General features: G+C 41.4%; 1 protein-coding gene across 6 annotated transcripts in view; it reads right to left on the minus strand.

Moving 5' to 3' along the window:
* Window positions 1-15,012, minus strand: part of LOC128095524 (ubiquitin carboxyl-terminal hydrolase 29-like) — a 225,383-nt gene that overhangs the window by 209,505 nt on the left and 866 nt on the right. For 2 of the 6 annotated variants that reach the window (XM_052714568.1, XM_052714569.1), the window contains exon 2: window positions 8,041-8,195. The exons of 2 other annotated variants lie outside the window; for them this stretch is intronic. The gene's annotated coding sequence lies outside the window, so the exon portion shown is untranslated. Of the gene's footprint in view, window positions 1-8,040; window positions 8,196-9,321; window positions 9,783-15,012 lie in introns of those variants that run through there. 2 more of the 6 variants (XM_052714571.1, XM_052714570.1) reach the window with 2 other exon arrangements.

The raw sequence follows: 15,012 nt of genomic DNA on the forward strand, positions 1-15,012 counted from the left end.
CTTGAAAGTTGGAAGGAAGTTTCTGCTCCTTCTAAAGTCACCATTTCGAGTCATGCCTTTTCTTCCCTGGGGGGGGGGGGAGGGGGGGAGGGTGTGTTTTTGAATACTCCCCCACCATTTAAATAAGGGTTTTTAAAATTTAATCCTAAGAACAGGGTCAGCCAACTCTTTCTGTGAAAACCAAAATAGCAAATTTTCAGACTTTGTGGCACATACAGTGCCTTCTTTTTTTAAGAACTATTTTAAAAGTGTGTGTGTGTGTGTGTGTGTGTGTGTGTGTGTGTGTGTGTGCAGGCAGGCACACTGAATGCAGGGGGCAGGTGGTTTTGAGCTGCTGTGGGACTGCTGGAACTTGAACCCCAGTCTTCTGGAAGAGCAGCCAATGCTCTTAACCACTGAGCCATGCCTCCAGCCCTACAACCTGGGTTTTAATGGTGGTCAATTACTTAATGAGTCCGTGTGACTTTGAACCCATTACTCCAACCTCTCTATACCAGTCCTCCTCCATAAAATAGGATTCGCTGATAGTACCTGCTGTAGACAGGTGTCATGGGGATCTGATAAGCTAACAGCTATTAAGTCCTTAGAGGTTTTCTTGGCACTTATCAGCTGTCGATATTAGCTTCATTACTTCAAAATAAGGTATACCTGGGGTTTAAAATGCCCATGCTGCATTGTTAAGATGTCTCTCTCTTCTTTTGCTGCTGTTAAAATGTATAATGCATGAGAATTATTCCTCGGAAGGGTGAAGAAAGTTGTCTATAAAATGACAAGGGCTTGGAGCACATTTTGATGAAAGCGCTCCTTTGACATTGCCAAGTTCTTAGTATCTACCTTTCCAGAATGATAACATTTCATTATGGCTTTCAAATTTAATAGCCTAGAAATGTACCCAGTGGTTATTGAAGAGTTCAGACATCTGGCAGATTTGGGTTTGATTCTGAGACCTGCCATCCTTGCTAACTTGTAACCTGGAGGGGGAAAAAAAAAACCCCAAGAATAAAAGACACTAACCTTTTAAGGCTCACCTCTCTTCTGTGAAAGCTGGCTGGAAAGGGCAGTTATCTCAGAGGGTCGTTACAGTAATTAAATACAACTTGTGTAAAGAGTCTGATGGGGGGGGCTTACACGCTGTAAAATTTTAATGGGATAGCTATTATTTTTACTATCCTCCAGGGCATTCACTCAGGAAGATCCATTTAAGATTAAAAGCCATTTGCCGGGTTCCTCATTGAGCAGTGTTCCCCTCTTACTGTAGGTCCGAAGTGCCTAACTGGGGGAAAGATGGCTCAGCAGTTAAGAGTGTTTGCTGCTCCTGCAGGGCACCAGAGTTTGGTTGCTACCATTCAACACCCAGGCGGCTCATAACTGTCTGTAACTCCAGCACCAGGGGATCCCACCCTCTCCTTTGGTATGTGTATACATGTTTGATGTGTGTGTTTTAAACATGTGGAGGCCCAAGGGTGACATTGGATGTCTTTCTCAGTTACAGTCCCTTTAATGAACTGAAGCAGAGACTCTCAAATCAAAAATTTCAAACCTATATTTATACTTTCTGATTCATGCTTTACTTGCTTTTGCATTCATTTATTTACTGTGGGAGGAGCCCATGTGTAGAGGTCAGAGGACCAAGTGTGGAGTTGGTTCTCTCCTTCTACCAGATGGGTCCGGGGATCGAACTTCTGCTGAGGCCTTGTGGTGGTTCCACGTTTAACTCTGGTCTCCTGTTGTCTTTTCCCTCTTCTCTTGAGCTCTGCCCTGTGGTGCAGCCAAGCAGGAATGCATTTTCTCTTTTGCCCCAACGAGCTAAAACTGTGGTTGTGGAAGCCACACTCCTAGTTCTTGCCATGTCCTAGAGCACTGACAGGTGAGTATGGCTAGAAATGATGGCGGCATTCAGGATGTGAGTGGGACTTGAGTGCGAGTCACAGCTGTGGTGTACCAGAAGTTGGGGCTCTCTGAACTCTCTAGTTGTAAATGGCTGACAGGGCCCTGAAGGGGTCTGATTCCTTTCTGTTAATCATTCTCTAGCTGCTATCTCATGATACTTCTATGTGGTTTTGTATGTGTGTGCGCACACACGTGCATGCATGCATGCATGCGAGCCTGCGTGAGTGCACACACGTGAAGGTCAGAGGAGAGCTCGCAGGAATCAGTTCTCTCTCTCCACCATGAGGGTCACAGGGTAGAACCAAGGCTGGAAGTGCCTTTGCCTGGGTAGCCATCTTGATGAGCCCCGGGAAGTAGTCTTTTAATATTTGGACTTAGCAGCAGCATTTGTGGAAAAGTTAGTTACCTTTAACATGAATGTTTAGCTTTAGATTGTGTAACTCCTTGAGCATGTAAAAAAAATAATTAAATTTAAATTTTTCTTTAAGAAAGCTTGGTTGGGCTGGGCAGAGGTGGTGCATACCTTTAATCTCAGCACGCAAGAGGCAGAGGTAGGTGGATCTCTGTGAGTTTGAAGCCAGCCTGGGCTACAGAGTGAGCCCCAGGACAGCCAGGGCTACACAAAGAAACTCTGTCTTGAAAAACAAAAAACAAAAAACAAAAAAAAAAAAAAAGAAAATTTGGTTGGATTTTCATCACTGAAGGGGTACAATTTGGATCTGCACATGAATTTATGTATCAACCAAACACACACACACAGTCCCAAGAACTTGTTTATTTGTTTTGTAAATTAGTGTTTATTGTAATCTGACTACTCAAGCAATGAGCCAGCTAGTCCTGAGGACTTCCAGAGCTCCGTGGCGGTGGAGACCTCCGGAGTTCCCACTTAACGTCTCCACTTACTTTAGAATAAGCAACTCAGCCGTTACATATCCCAGAGACCTCTTCCTCTCATGCCTTGCCTGAGCCCTGCATCTCAGATATCCACTAAATAAAACTCCTGTCAACCCAATCTCCCCAGACGCAATCACAGGGCTAATGTTTGATGCCTCTTCTCTTTGCCACACATATACAAATCATTAGCGAGATTTATTTATATAGTCTTCAAAGAAAGTCTTGAAACTGTCTGCTTCTCCCCGTCTCCGCTGTTAACTGTGCTCAGAGTCTGTTGTCCTCTGTCTAAGCAACTGCCTCGTGGCTGGCCTTTCCTCCCCCTCTCTTTCCTATGTCTGGTCTCCTAGCTCTGTGGAGACGGAACAGCCAGAATCATCTTACAGTGGATGGTGTCAGGCCTTATTTAAAAGTATTCAGACACCCCTTACCATATTTAGGATTTTAGGATTACATTTTTCATAGCTTTTGCTCTTTTTTTTTTCTTTACATTTTTATTTTTCCATATTCATGTGTGTGTGCATGTGTGAGGAGATGTGTGGGGAGTACATGTGCCCGTGTGTGTGCATGTGTGTGTGTGTGTTTGCATGTGCACATGTGGAGGCCCTCGGCTGATATCTATAGTCATCCCCCATCACTCTTCCATGTTATTTATTAAGGCAGGGCCTTTCAAGCAAACTCAGAGCTCTCTGACATGGCTAGTCTCGATAGTCAGCTTGCTTCGATGACCCCTGTCCCTGTTTTTCCCTGGGCTGGAATTACAGGTATGCTGCCGTACACACCCAGCATTTATGTTAGTCCCGAGGATCCGAACTCTGATTTCCATGCTTAAGCAGGAAATGCTTGAACCACCGAGTCATCTCCCCAGCCCTTTGTATTTGGAATTAAACGTAAAGTCTTTGTGTTGTTCATTCTGCCGTCCCCATACAATCTCACCGGTCCTGTTTTATGCCCCACATTGTCCTTCAGACATTCTGGTGGTTTGTCTGCCTGCCTGCTTTCCTTTCCTTCCTACTTTCTTTTATTTATTTTTCTAGCATTTATGGTTTTGTACAGCGTAATTCTATCCATCTGGAATGTTCTTGCTCTTCCCACACCTGGCTCTTCTTAAAATTTAGTCTTAGCTTCCCTTCCTCAAGGAGCTTTTTCTGGCTACTCTGTGTCCGCCACGGCAGCATACCATCCCTCACTTGCGTTTGCTTCTCCTCCTCCCTCCCCCTCCTCCTCCTCCTAAGCCTTTAGCATCTTTACAAGTTCATTTGTCAGCTTACCTACTGGATGTGTCTTCCAAGCTCAAGACTAAAACTCTAAAGACATAGTTAATTAAATAAATGAATTCACATGGGAACCCTTTTAATTCCATTCACAAGGAGCCATGCCCATGGCCTAGCTTTTGCCCTTATCGGTAGTAGGCGCCCAAATATTAACTGGAGGCCAGCTGCATCCACTTCTCCTTATGTGGACTCTGCCTACTGATATCAATGGTTCCTGACTCATGATGGCTTGACTTACATTTTGTTTCTGACTCTAGGATCGAGGGAGTGTAATTTGCATTCATTGGAAATTGTATTTTGAATTTTGATCTTTTTCCCAGGGTAGCAATATGTACTATGATGCTCTCTAGGGAATCTGGGCAGGAAGCCATCACTCCCAATCAGCCACATGAGCATGAGGCTAAATAACAGATATCTTCTTTTTTTCATTTTAATTTATTTTTTTTTTTTTTGCCCTTTGAGACGGGGTCTCGTGTAGCCCAAGCTGGAGTCAAACTCACTATGTAGCTAAGGATGGCCATGAATTTCTGAATCTCCTGCCTCTATCTCCCAGTTGCTGGGCTTATGAGCATGCTTTACTACATATAGCTTTGTGTAGTGCTAGGGGTCAGACCCAGGGCTTTGTGCAGGCTAGACCACTACTCGCCTCACTAAGCAACATCACCAGCTACAAACAGATATCTCACAGTATTCACATTGTTAATCTATGTTTGGTAGATGAGATTTCTTTTTATTTAATTTCTTTAATATGTATGAGTGTTTTACTTGCATGTATATATGTACACCACATGCATGCCTGGTGCCCAAAGAGTCCAGAAGAGGTCATTGGATCGATCCCTTGGAACCAGAGGGGCATGGTTGTGAGCCATCATGTGGGTGCTCGGAATTGAACCCAGGTCATCTGCAAGAGCAGCAAGTGCTCTTAACTGCTGAGCCATCTCTCAGCTCCTAGATTTATTTTTGAATTTGAGATTTTTTATTTCGTTTTTTTTTTAATTTATGTAGTTTTATTTAGAAGTTAAAATGTTGGTGCTGGAGAGATGGCTCAGTGGTTGCTGCTTGTCTAAAGGACCCAAGCAACTATGAGGGGCAGCTCACAGTTGTCTGTAACTCCAGCTGCAGGGGATCCATCACTTTTCTGGCCTCCTTGGACATGGCATTCATGTTCATATGTGCTGTACAAGCATACACACACACTCACATATTATTAAACTGAATCTTAAAAAAGAACTACAATATCTAACTAAATAATTTTAAGGAGATTGAATACCTCCCAAGAGAAAAGCTTAGGACATGAAGACTTCAGTTGTAAATCCAACCAAGCAACATTCACATATCTCAAAGAAATTCAAAGATATTGCAGAGAAAGGAATGCTTGCACACCCATTTCCCAAGGCCAGCATTACGCTGACACCAAATCCAGGCCAGGATACTATAAGAAAATAAAAGTCACTGTTCCTGATGAACGCAGGGGCAAACATCTTCTACAAAATACCAGCAAATTAAATTTAGCTCATTAAAAGATCATGTACCATGCTCAAGGGGAGGGCAGGGTGGCTTAACAGTTACAAGTCAGCTCTGCGGCATACTACTCCAATCAAAGAGCATCAACTCACAGCTCTGTAGATGGAGAAAGAGTATTTAGCCAAGTTCAACATCCTTTCAGAATAAAAACCCAGGCAGTAAGTGTAGAAGGTGCACACCTTAGCACAACAAAGCCTGTTTTTGGCAAACCCACAGTAGCACAGTAATGATAAAACAAAATACAGAAAGTTTTTCCTCTAAGAATCAAGATAATTTTTTTTTTTAAAGACAAGTTCTCTCTAGTAGTTCTGACTGTCCTGGAGCTCACAATATAGACCAGGCTGGCCTCGAACTCACAGTGATCCTCCTGCCTCTGCCTCCCCATATGTTGGGATCAAAGGTGTGGGCCACTCATGCCTGGCAAGGCAAAAATGCATTCTTGTCAATATGCTCCTGATGTTCCTACCCAGAACAACTACATCAGGAAAAATAAAAGGCATAGAGATTAGAATATAAAAAAGTAAGATGATCTGTTTGTGGTTGACAAGATTCTACATATAGAAAACTCTAAAGATAACATAAAAATAGCCTGCCAGAATTAATAGGTTAATTCAGTAAACTTGTAGGGTACAAAATCAAATAGAGAAATCAGGACCTTGGACATCAACAACGGACTATCTGCAAAGGAAATCAAGAAAGCCGGGCCAACACGATGGCTCAGTGGGTCAAGGCGCTTGCTGCCAAGCCCATCTACGACCCGAGTTCAATCCCGTGGACCCCATATTGTGGAAGGAGAGAGCCAACTCCCAAAAGTTGTCATCTGACCTTTACATACCAAGGCATTCTTAAAATGGAGTGTGCATGCACACACACACACACTAAAAAACAAAAACAAAAACAAAAACAAGGAAGACAGCTCCATTTACAACACCATCTTTTAAGAGTATTTAGGAATAAATTAAAGCAGGTAAAAGATGTATGCAATGAATGCTAGAAGACACTGATGAAAGAAAGCTGAGAATAGAAACAAATGGAAATTTTCTCATGTTCATAGATCTGAAAATTATTATTTAAACATCAGCACTATGCAATGTGGCCTAAAGACTCAATACAGTCATTGAAATTTTAATGAAAAAAATTTTACAAGCACAAAAATTTACAGGCAAAAATTAACTAAAAATGGACTAAAGATTTAAATTCCAAATAAGACTTGTCTTTTGGGCAATTTAAAAGAAAATGTTTGGTACCTAACTCACAAACAAAAAAAGGTGGGGGGGTTAGCAAACCAATTGGGAGCTTCCACACAATAGAGAAATGTATGGTATAAAGACCACGCATAAAATAAGAGAAAATACATGTAAGCCATATACCTGATAAGGAGTTAGTGTCCTAAACGCATAAGGAAGTCAACAGCAATAACAAAAACAATTTTTTTTAAATCAAATCAAATCACTTTATTGTAATTAACTCAGTGACAAAGACATCACACAGCACGTTTAAGGGAGACACTCAAACATGAGCCGAGTCCCGAACTCTACCCATCCCAGTGAGCTTTTATACAGTTAGGAAGACCACAATGAAGCCCTGGAGCTTTACTTTTTTACATTGTCACTGTCACTTACATATTTATGTACTGCGCGTGCGCACATGCACACACACACACACACACACACACACACACACACACACACACACACACACACACAACTATGACAGATTAAAAACTAGAAAAACGTTATCTTTAGAGCCTTCTTCATGAATCAAATGTCCTTTACCTGCCTTTTGCCCTTCCTCATCACCTGCTATTACCCGTTCATGGTCTCCTTGCTTATCATAGTATAAACACACTTCTAGCTGTATATGTGTGTATGTGTATATATATACAAAATTAATGTATGTTATACACACACACGTATGTGAGTTTTGGTCACTAGCTTTCCAAACCCATCCATTTTCCTGAAAATTCTGTGATTTCCGTCTCTCTTCATAGTTCAATAATCGTCCATTCCTTTCCCTCTCCCAGGAATCTTTAAAATGACAGTGACAAAGAACTCTAACAGACATTTATCTGAAGACGCCATCAGGTACGTGAAAGCATGCTCAGTGTTAATAATCATGGGAGAAAGGCAAGCTAAAGCCACGAGGAGATGTTACCTCATACCTTCTAGAATGGCTGTTATGAAACCAATGAATGGGCAGGGATGTGGAGAGAAGAGAAGTTAGAGAGACGTAAATAAATATAACCATTGTAGAAAACAATATGGAAGTTCGTATGGATATATCAAAACATACCACCACATGGCATAAATATAAGCAATTGTTACCTACCAGTGCTTACCTACCTTCAAAGACAAGACATCGAACCATGTTGAATGCACAGCTACTAATTTAAAATAATAGTAACAAACCCATCACAAGTTAACACTTGAATTGAAAAAGGCTCTTTGGAACAAAAGCTTACCTGGTAGCATCACTCTACATCTCTGCCAATCTCTTCAGTGCCAGACTTGATAGCAGACAGCTGGATTCTCATCTGCTGGAGTCTTCTGACTGTTACGATGTCACAGGTCCTCCTGCCTCAGGCAAATGTCACTGTACACTCGGAAGCAACAACTGCTGTAAGCAATGAAGACAACACTGTGTGCGTGTGTGTGTTTGCACGTACACACGTTCGCGGGTACGTGTGTGTGTGTGTGTGTGTGTGTGTGTGTGTGTAGGTGGAGATTAGGGGGTCATTGTCTGTTGTCTCCCTTAATCACTCTTCGGTTTGTATTTTGAGACAAGGCCTCTCACTGAAGCTCACCAAATAGGCTACACTTGCTGGCAGCAAAGCCCAAGGGATTGTTCTGTCCGTCTCCCCAGCGCTGGGATTCTACATGGGTCCTGCGACCAGCTTTTTATTCTGTCGCTGCTGGGGATCAAACTCAAGTCTTCACCTTTGCAGCGCCAGGTGCTCTACCAGCTGAGCCGTCTCCCCAGCCGAAATGGAAATCGGGTTGTCTGATGTGATCCCATGAATTTGGGGATTCATCCTCAGAGCTAAAGTCTCTTCTAGTGTAAATTTGGAGTGATAGAGACATTTTATAGTAACATTTAAGATATGTTAATGATAGAGATAGTTAATGACAATGGATACATTTTTTTTTTTCAGTTTTAAAGTTTCTGACTAGAATGTTTTATATATCTCATAGACGAACATTTTACGGATACTGTATTTTTTCAAGAATGTTGAAAATAAGGGCTAGAAAGATGGCCCAAGGTTAAGGGCACTTGCTGCTCTTGCAGAGAACACAGGTTCAGATCCCAGCACTCACATGGAGGCTCAAAATCATCTGTAACTCCAGTTTGAGGGAGAATATAACGTCCTTTTCTGGCTTCCTCGTATGATGCAAATACAAACATGCAGGCCAGATACCCACACAAATAAAAAAAAAAAAAAAAAAAAAACCTAAATCTAGAAACCCAGAATTTTAAAAGGCAACAAAATGGCAGTAAAGGGCTGTTTAATTAAGTACATATCGGCTAAGAATTCTGCAGAGTAGAAGAAAGACCCCTACCCCCCCACCCCAACTGATCACTGATATTCCAAGTGTATGCCTGTTCTAAAGGCTGCGGAGGAAAACCTGCATCCTCAGAGACATTATGCCTGACGGGAAGGTCTCGTCTTCGGTGTTAGATGACAAAGCAATAATATTGTCAGGACAAAGAGAAGACATAGAAGCAGCATATTTAAACCCCTTACCTGGCTATGCTGTTACTCAAAAATGTCTGTTGAAGGTGTTGCAATGATTGGGGAAATGAACCTGGAAGGAAGGAGGGAGGCCTTCCTCAGGATGAATGGCTTGGCAATACGTCAGTCTAGATGACTGATCTCTTCCACTACAAAATGGATTTGGGAGTGCCTGGGGGTTGAAGGATATAACTAACTGGGTGCCGTGGTGCATGCTTTTAATCCCAGTGCTCAGGAGGTAGAGAGGGGCAGATTGACGTGAGTTCAAGGCCAGCCTGGTCTATATAAGTGAGTTCCAGTACGGCCAAGGCTACACAGTGAGACCCTGTCTCAAAACAAAGCGAAAAGCCAAACCTAATTGACCGAACAAACAAACAAAAAGGTTTAACAACAGTTAAGGTAAAAATGAGAAATTCAATGCATTGCTAAGGGGTGCCAGAATCTTTGCTTCAGTACACTGAGTATTTTGTTTAAATGTGTGTGTATAAATTAAGAATTTAAAGAATTATCAGAAATTGAATGGAAGAATGGAATAAATAAACAAAGGAAATAAAGGCTAGTAAGAAAAATTCAACCAACTCAACAGAAAAGCTGGAAAGGAGAAAATGGAAAAGAAAAGGCGTATTGAAAAATTACGCCAGTGATTGCAAGTGTAAACAGATCCGCTTCCTTGTGTCACTTAAGGGAAGGACTCTGGACTTGTTCACACCTAACAATGTGACTTTGAAATACTTAATGCAAAAAAAACTACAAGAAGTGATGGATAAAAGCATTGGTGTATCGGTTTATAATTGGAGCTATTTAGAATGGCTAGATAATGCAGACAGAAAAGAACAAAAATTAGTGGCGATGTAAACACAGTTAAGAAGCTTGGTCTTGTGAGCATAAATAGAAATTAATGCCATGCCTAGCAATTAGAGAATTACTGTTTCTTGTCTAACACCTCAAACAATTCAAATCAACCATACCTTAAACTAAAGGAAGCCGTAAGAAATGATAAATCGCACAGACTAGTTCTATTTGACTGCAATGCAGTGGCTTTTCAAAAATCTACATTCAAGAGACATTTCTTTTTTACGTAGAATTCAGAATCGTAAACGCATTCCTTTACGCCACTAATGGAAACAAAGTGCAGATCTGAACCACGATGAGGTATGTGGAATCCGGTTCAAGTGGCACTTGGAGGAGAATTTATAGCCTTCGATGCATATGTTAAAAATTAAGAGAGAATAAAAATAAATGAGATAAATATGCAACTCAAGAAGCTAGGAAAGGGGGCTCAAATAACTAGGAAAGAAATCAAGAGCAAATTAAATGACGAAGAAAGAATGCAGTCGGCAGAATTAAAAGCCACTTTTAGAAAAAACAAAGACGTGAAGAAAAAAAAAAAACCCAAGAACTGTATCAATAAGAAACATAATCTCATTGGAAAAGAGATTATAAACTGTAATCTGAAGTATTTTATAAGGCTTGTATAACTTTGATACCAAAGCCAGACAAGGACAGTATAATAATAATAAAAAAAGTGTGAACTGGGATGCAAAAATGATAACCAGCTGCACGTGTGTATAAACCAGACCCTCATAGGCCCGGTTAAGTAGGGCTTAGGAATGTAAACACATTTTAACCTCAGAAACTGCTGTGATTCACATCTTTAGTAGATAGGAAATCATCACATCGCAACAAACACAGAAAAGCCATAAAATTAAGCTCATGAATGGTATAATTTTTTTTAAGCTAGGATCTTTATAACCTCCAATAAAGGGGCTCTGCCAAAACGTCCACAGTGGACATTTGTGCTCCATGGCAAAGGTAGGACTGTCCTTTTGCTCAAGCCTGGGATCAGAGTTATTTTGTCTCACCACAGAGATGCAATTGTTAATAAAAGTTTCAAACAAACAAACACAAAAGCCAGTGATTAGTGCAGATGTTAGCATTTTAAAAATCCTTGAGAAATCTATAGAAAGATAATCAGATAACAACAACAGCAGCAGCAGCAAAGCCGCCAGCCAGTTCACCGCTCACACACCAACACACAGCCAGCGGCCGCCAATATTCCCTTTAAAAAATGTATAACCCAGGTCAGCTCATGAGAAAAACATCATATAAGCCCAAATGAAGAAATGTTCTATACAATATTTCCCTTTGTACATACCCCAAAACAGCCAAGTTTATGAAAAATAAGGAATGCTAAGAAACTCTGAGGGCCTGAATATAAGAGTGTGTGTGTGTGTGTGTGTGTGTGTGTGTATGGGTGGGTGTTTGGGGTCCTGTTTGTATGTGTGGGGGGGTGCTTGGCGTCGTGTGTGTGTGTGTGTGTGTGTGTGTGTGTGTGTGTGTGTGTATGGGTGGGTGTTTGGGGTCCTGTTTGTATGTGTGGGGGGGTGCTTGGCGTCGTGTGTGTGTGTGTGTGTGTGTGTGTGTGTGTGTGTGTGTGTATGGGTGGGTGTTTGGGGTCCTGTTTGTATGTGGGGGGGGTTGGCGTCGTGTGTGTGTGTGTGTGTGTGTGTGTGTGTGTGTGTGTGTGATATTGTGGGATCCTGTGTGTGTGGTATTGTGGGGTCCTCTGTGTGTGTGTGTGTGTGTGTGTGTGTGTAGTATTGTAGGGTCCTGTTTGTGTGTGTGTGTGTGTGTGTGTGTGTGTGTGTGTGTTATTGTGGGATCCTGTGTGTGTGTGATATTGTGGAATCCTGTTTGTGTGTGTATGTGTGTGTGTGTGTGTGTGTGTATGTATGTATATGTGTGTAGTATTGTAGGGTCCTGTTTGCTTGTGTGTGTGTATGTATATGTGTGTAGTATTGTAGGGTCCTGTGTGTGTGTGTGTGTGTGTGTGTGTGTGTGTGTGTGTGTTGTGTTGGGAGTCTTGTTTGTGATACAGACATTAATGGAAAGATGGATAAAATCCAAACGCAGTCAGTATCCTCAAGTTTTCTGCTAGTATTGATTTCTTTTTGACAGTGTTCTGTGCCAAGGTTCTGTTACGATGTTCTCATCCAGGGAAAATTGCAATAGGAATCTTTGTGTTATCTTGACAATTTTTATAAATCTGAAATTATTTTTTACAAAATAACCAAGTAGAAATGACCCACAATAATGAATAGGAAAACACCTCCTGAAGGCAAATAGGACCTTTAAAGGAGAAAAAAAATACCTATTACATTATCTTGTTCATATCTGTAGGATCTGAAAAAACAACACACAGACCGTGGTCAGAGATGAAGGCATTTGATAGCATGACATTTGCTGCCTTATCTAAATTACTCCCCAGCCTTAATAAAACATGAATACAAATCTCAGGAGGCTATTTCATCAAACTCGACAAGCCCATTTGAAAATTCATTTGGAAGCAACAAGGTGAGGAACGTTCAGGAGCATTTAGAAAAAAAACCAAAGAGTGGAGCGGCCCCTTCAGAAGTCAAGGCGCCATAAATCGGTATTAATGAATATGGCGTGTTAACACACAGAGGTAGACACATGGGCCAATGGAGCAGACCAGTCACATGAGTGTCTTCCTGAGATACAAACGTAAAGTGTGTGTGGGAGACATCCCTACCAGTAGAAATACAAAAATACAAACGTCAAAAGATGTCCTAAAACCTAATCCTTATTAGAATATTAGATCTCTGTTAATTTTCTTAAGGGCAGTTTTCCTTAAGCCAGGACTCCTAAGGAAAAGATCATTGGGTTTTATAGTACCAATATCTGACACTGTTTCAAGACCCAAAGGTACCACGGCTCTTCGCATTTTGCTGGCAGTGGTTAATATGGGGTCAGAAGGTAACTCGAACTTGGGGGAAAGGGAAGGCCTTTCATTTGCTTTGAACGATCCTTCTATGGGCCTTCCAAAATCAATCCAGTGCCATGTGGGGAGTGTCAGAAGGAAGAATTTGGAATAAAAGAAACTTAGTAGGAAAACTGGGTGGGACTCTATGGGACAAATTTGGGGTGTGTTTTGGATATAGTCAGTGGGATATCCTGAAAAAAGAGATAAAAGATTTTGGGATTTTTGCCTACAACAACTGACCCTGTTTTTAGAGATGAGGAAAGAGAGAAACAAATATGGCGTTTGATATTGGGGATTGAATTCAATGTCTCATGCACGCTAGGCAAGCACTGTGTCAAATGAACTACATCGATCCCTAGCCCCTAACATGTTTTTTTTTTTTTTTTTCTAAGTGCTTTTGAGTTGCCTGTTAAATACAGGAATGAAGCATCTGGCTTTCATGTGGATTGTTGAATATATGGGATTGGGACTGTGTGGAGAGTTTTGTGGCGTAGGATTAAAACTGGGGATCTAATGGTGGATGACTAGGCATTTAAATCTTGTGATTAGGTTAGGAAATAGGTGGCTACCTAGGGAGAGATTGTGTAAGAATGGTGGCCATGTTCTGAGGAGAGAACATTCAGCATTTGGAGGTTGCGTAAAGGAAAAGTGGGCTCTGATAGGGGAATAGGCCACGGATATGGATACAGAGGACCATGCAATGTTGCCCCAAATAAGACACAATAGCGAGGGCTGTTGTTACTGTTCCATTTCAGCTGTTGAATGATTAAGCATGAAGAGAATTGGTAAAATTGTCACGCAATTTCAGGGACGTCAAAAGGAAGTCTTCATGGCGTATATGTTAGCCAAAGACGTGTGGTGAGGCTGTGGAGTTGGTGAAAAGCGATTGACAGCCGTATGGAGAGAGAGTGAGCTTGGGGAATACTGAGGAAAGGGGGGTCCTATCTCCGTGGAAGCTCTTACAGCATACTGAATGCTCAGAGAACTGATGACCCATGACCCAGAGATAAGCTGGTTTTTCATATAGAGGGGATGCAGTCCTTTGAATATGTTAAAATACACCCCAACCCAAAAAAACTTTAACAAGACATTAGGATTCCCCGGGGGGGGGGGGGGGGGGGGGCTCCAAAACCAAGCTCTGTGGAGTCCTGAGCATGGACATAGTTTAACAGCTCTCCTGGTGAGCAGAATGAATAGTCAGATTCAAAGACCTAAGGATAGTATGGCATTCACCTTCACTGTATGCGCTTGCATAGGAAGGACAGTATTTTCATTCATATGTTATGCTTATGTGGCTCTGTGAGATGAGAAAACCTTTCTAAGGTTCGGGGATTTAAAACTACGTAGCCTCCCCCCCCCCCCCCCCCCCCCGCCACCAAAAAAATAAAATAAAACTGCGTACCCTATCCATAACACCCCCCCACGTCTCTATCTAGCAAGCAACCATGAATAACTCTTTAAGTACAAATATAAAATTGAATATAAAATTGAATCTGAGGTATCAGATTTGCTGTACTCTTAGGTAAAACGGTTTTTAATCTATGGACCACGGTCTTGCATGTTTTTTTTCTCTCCCTTTAAAATGAAAATACTGCATTTTATGTGCCTCATAAAAATATATAACCTGAAATTTTAGCGGCCACACAAAAATACAATTGTGTGGATTTACTGGAATTTAATTCTGTTCTGCAAAGTACATTTTTAGTCATAAGAAAGGACTCTCCGTAAATACCCCCAAAATTAGTCTTTCACACACCTGTACGTATTTCCTTTACTTAAATTCCTTGGCAGTGAAATGGTTCCATCAATAGTACATTAACAAACTTTTAATAATTCATCGATTTTACTGCCAGGGAAAAAATACCGTTTATCTGCCAAGGAAATTCATGGGCACGGAGAATAAAGCCAAAATCATCTTT

This window comes from Peromyscus californicus, unplaced genomic scaffold (genome assembly GCF_007827085.1).
Source record: "Peromyscus californicus insignis strain IS unplaced genomic scaffold, ASM782708v3 Scaffold_4__1_contigs__length_199733344, whole genome shotgun sequence".
Taxonomy (NCBI): Eukaryota; Metazoa; Chordata; class Mammalia; order Rodentia; family Cricetidae; genus Peromyscus; species Peromyscus californicus.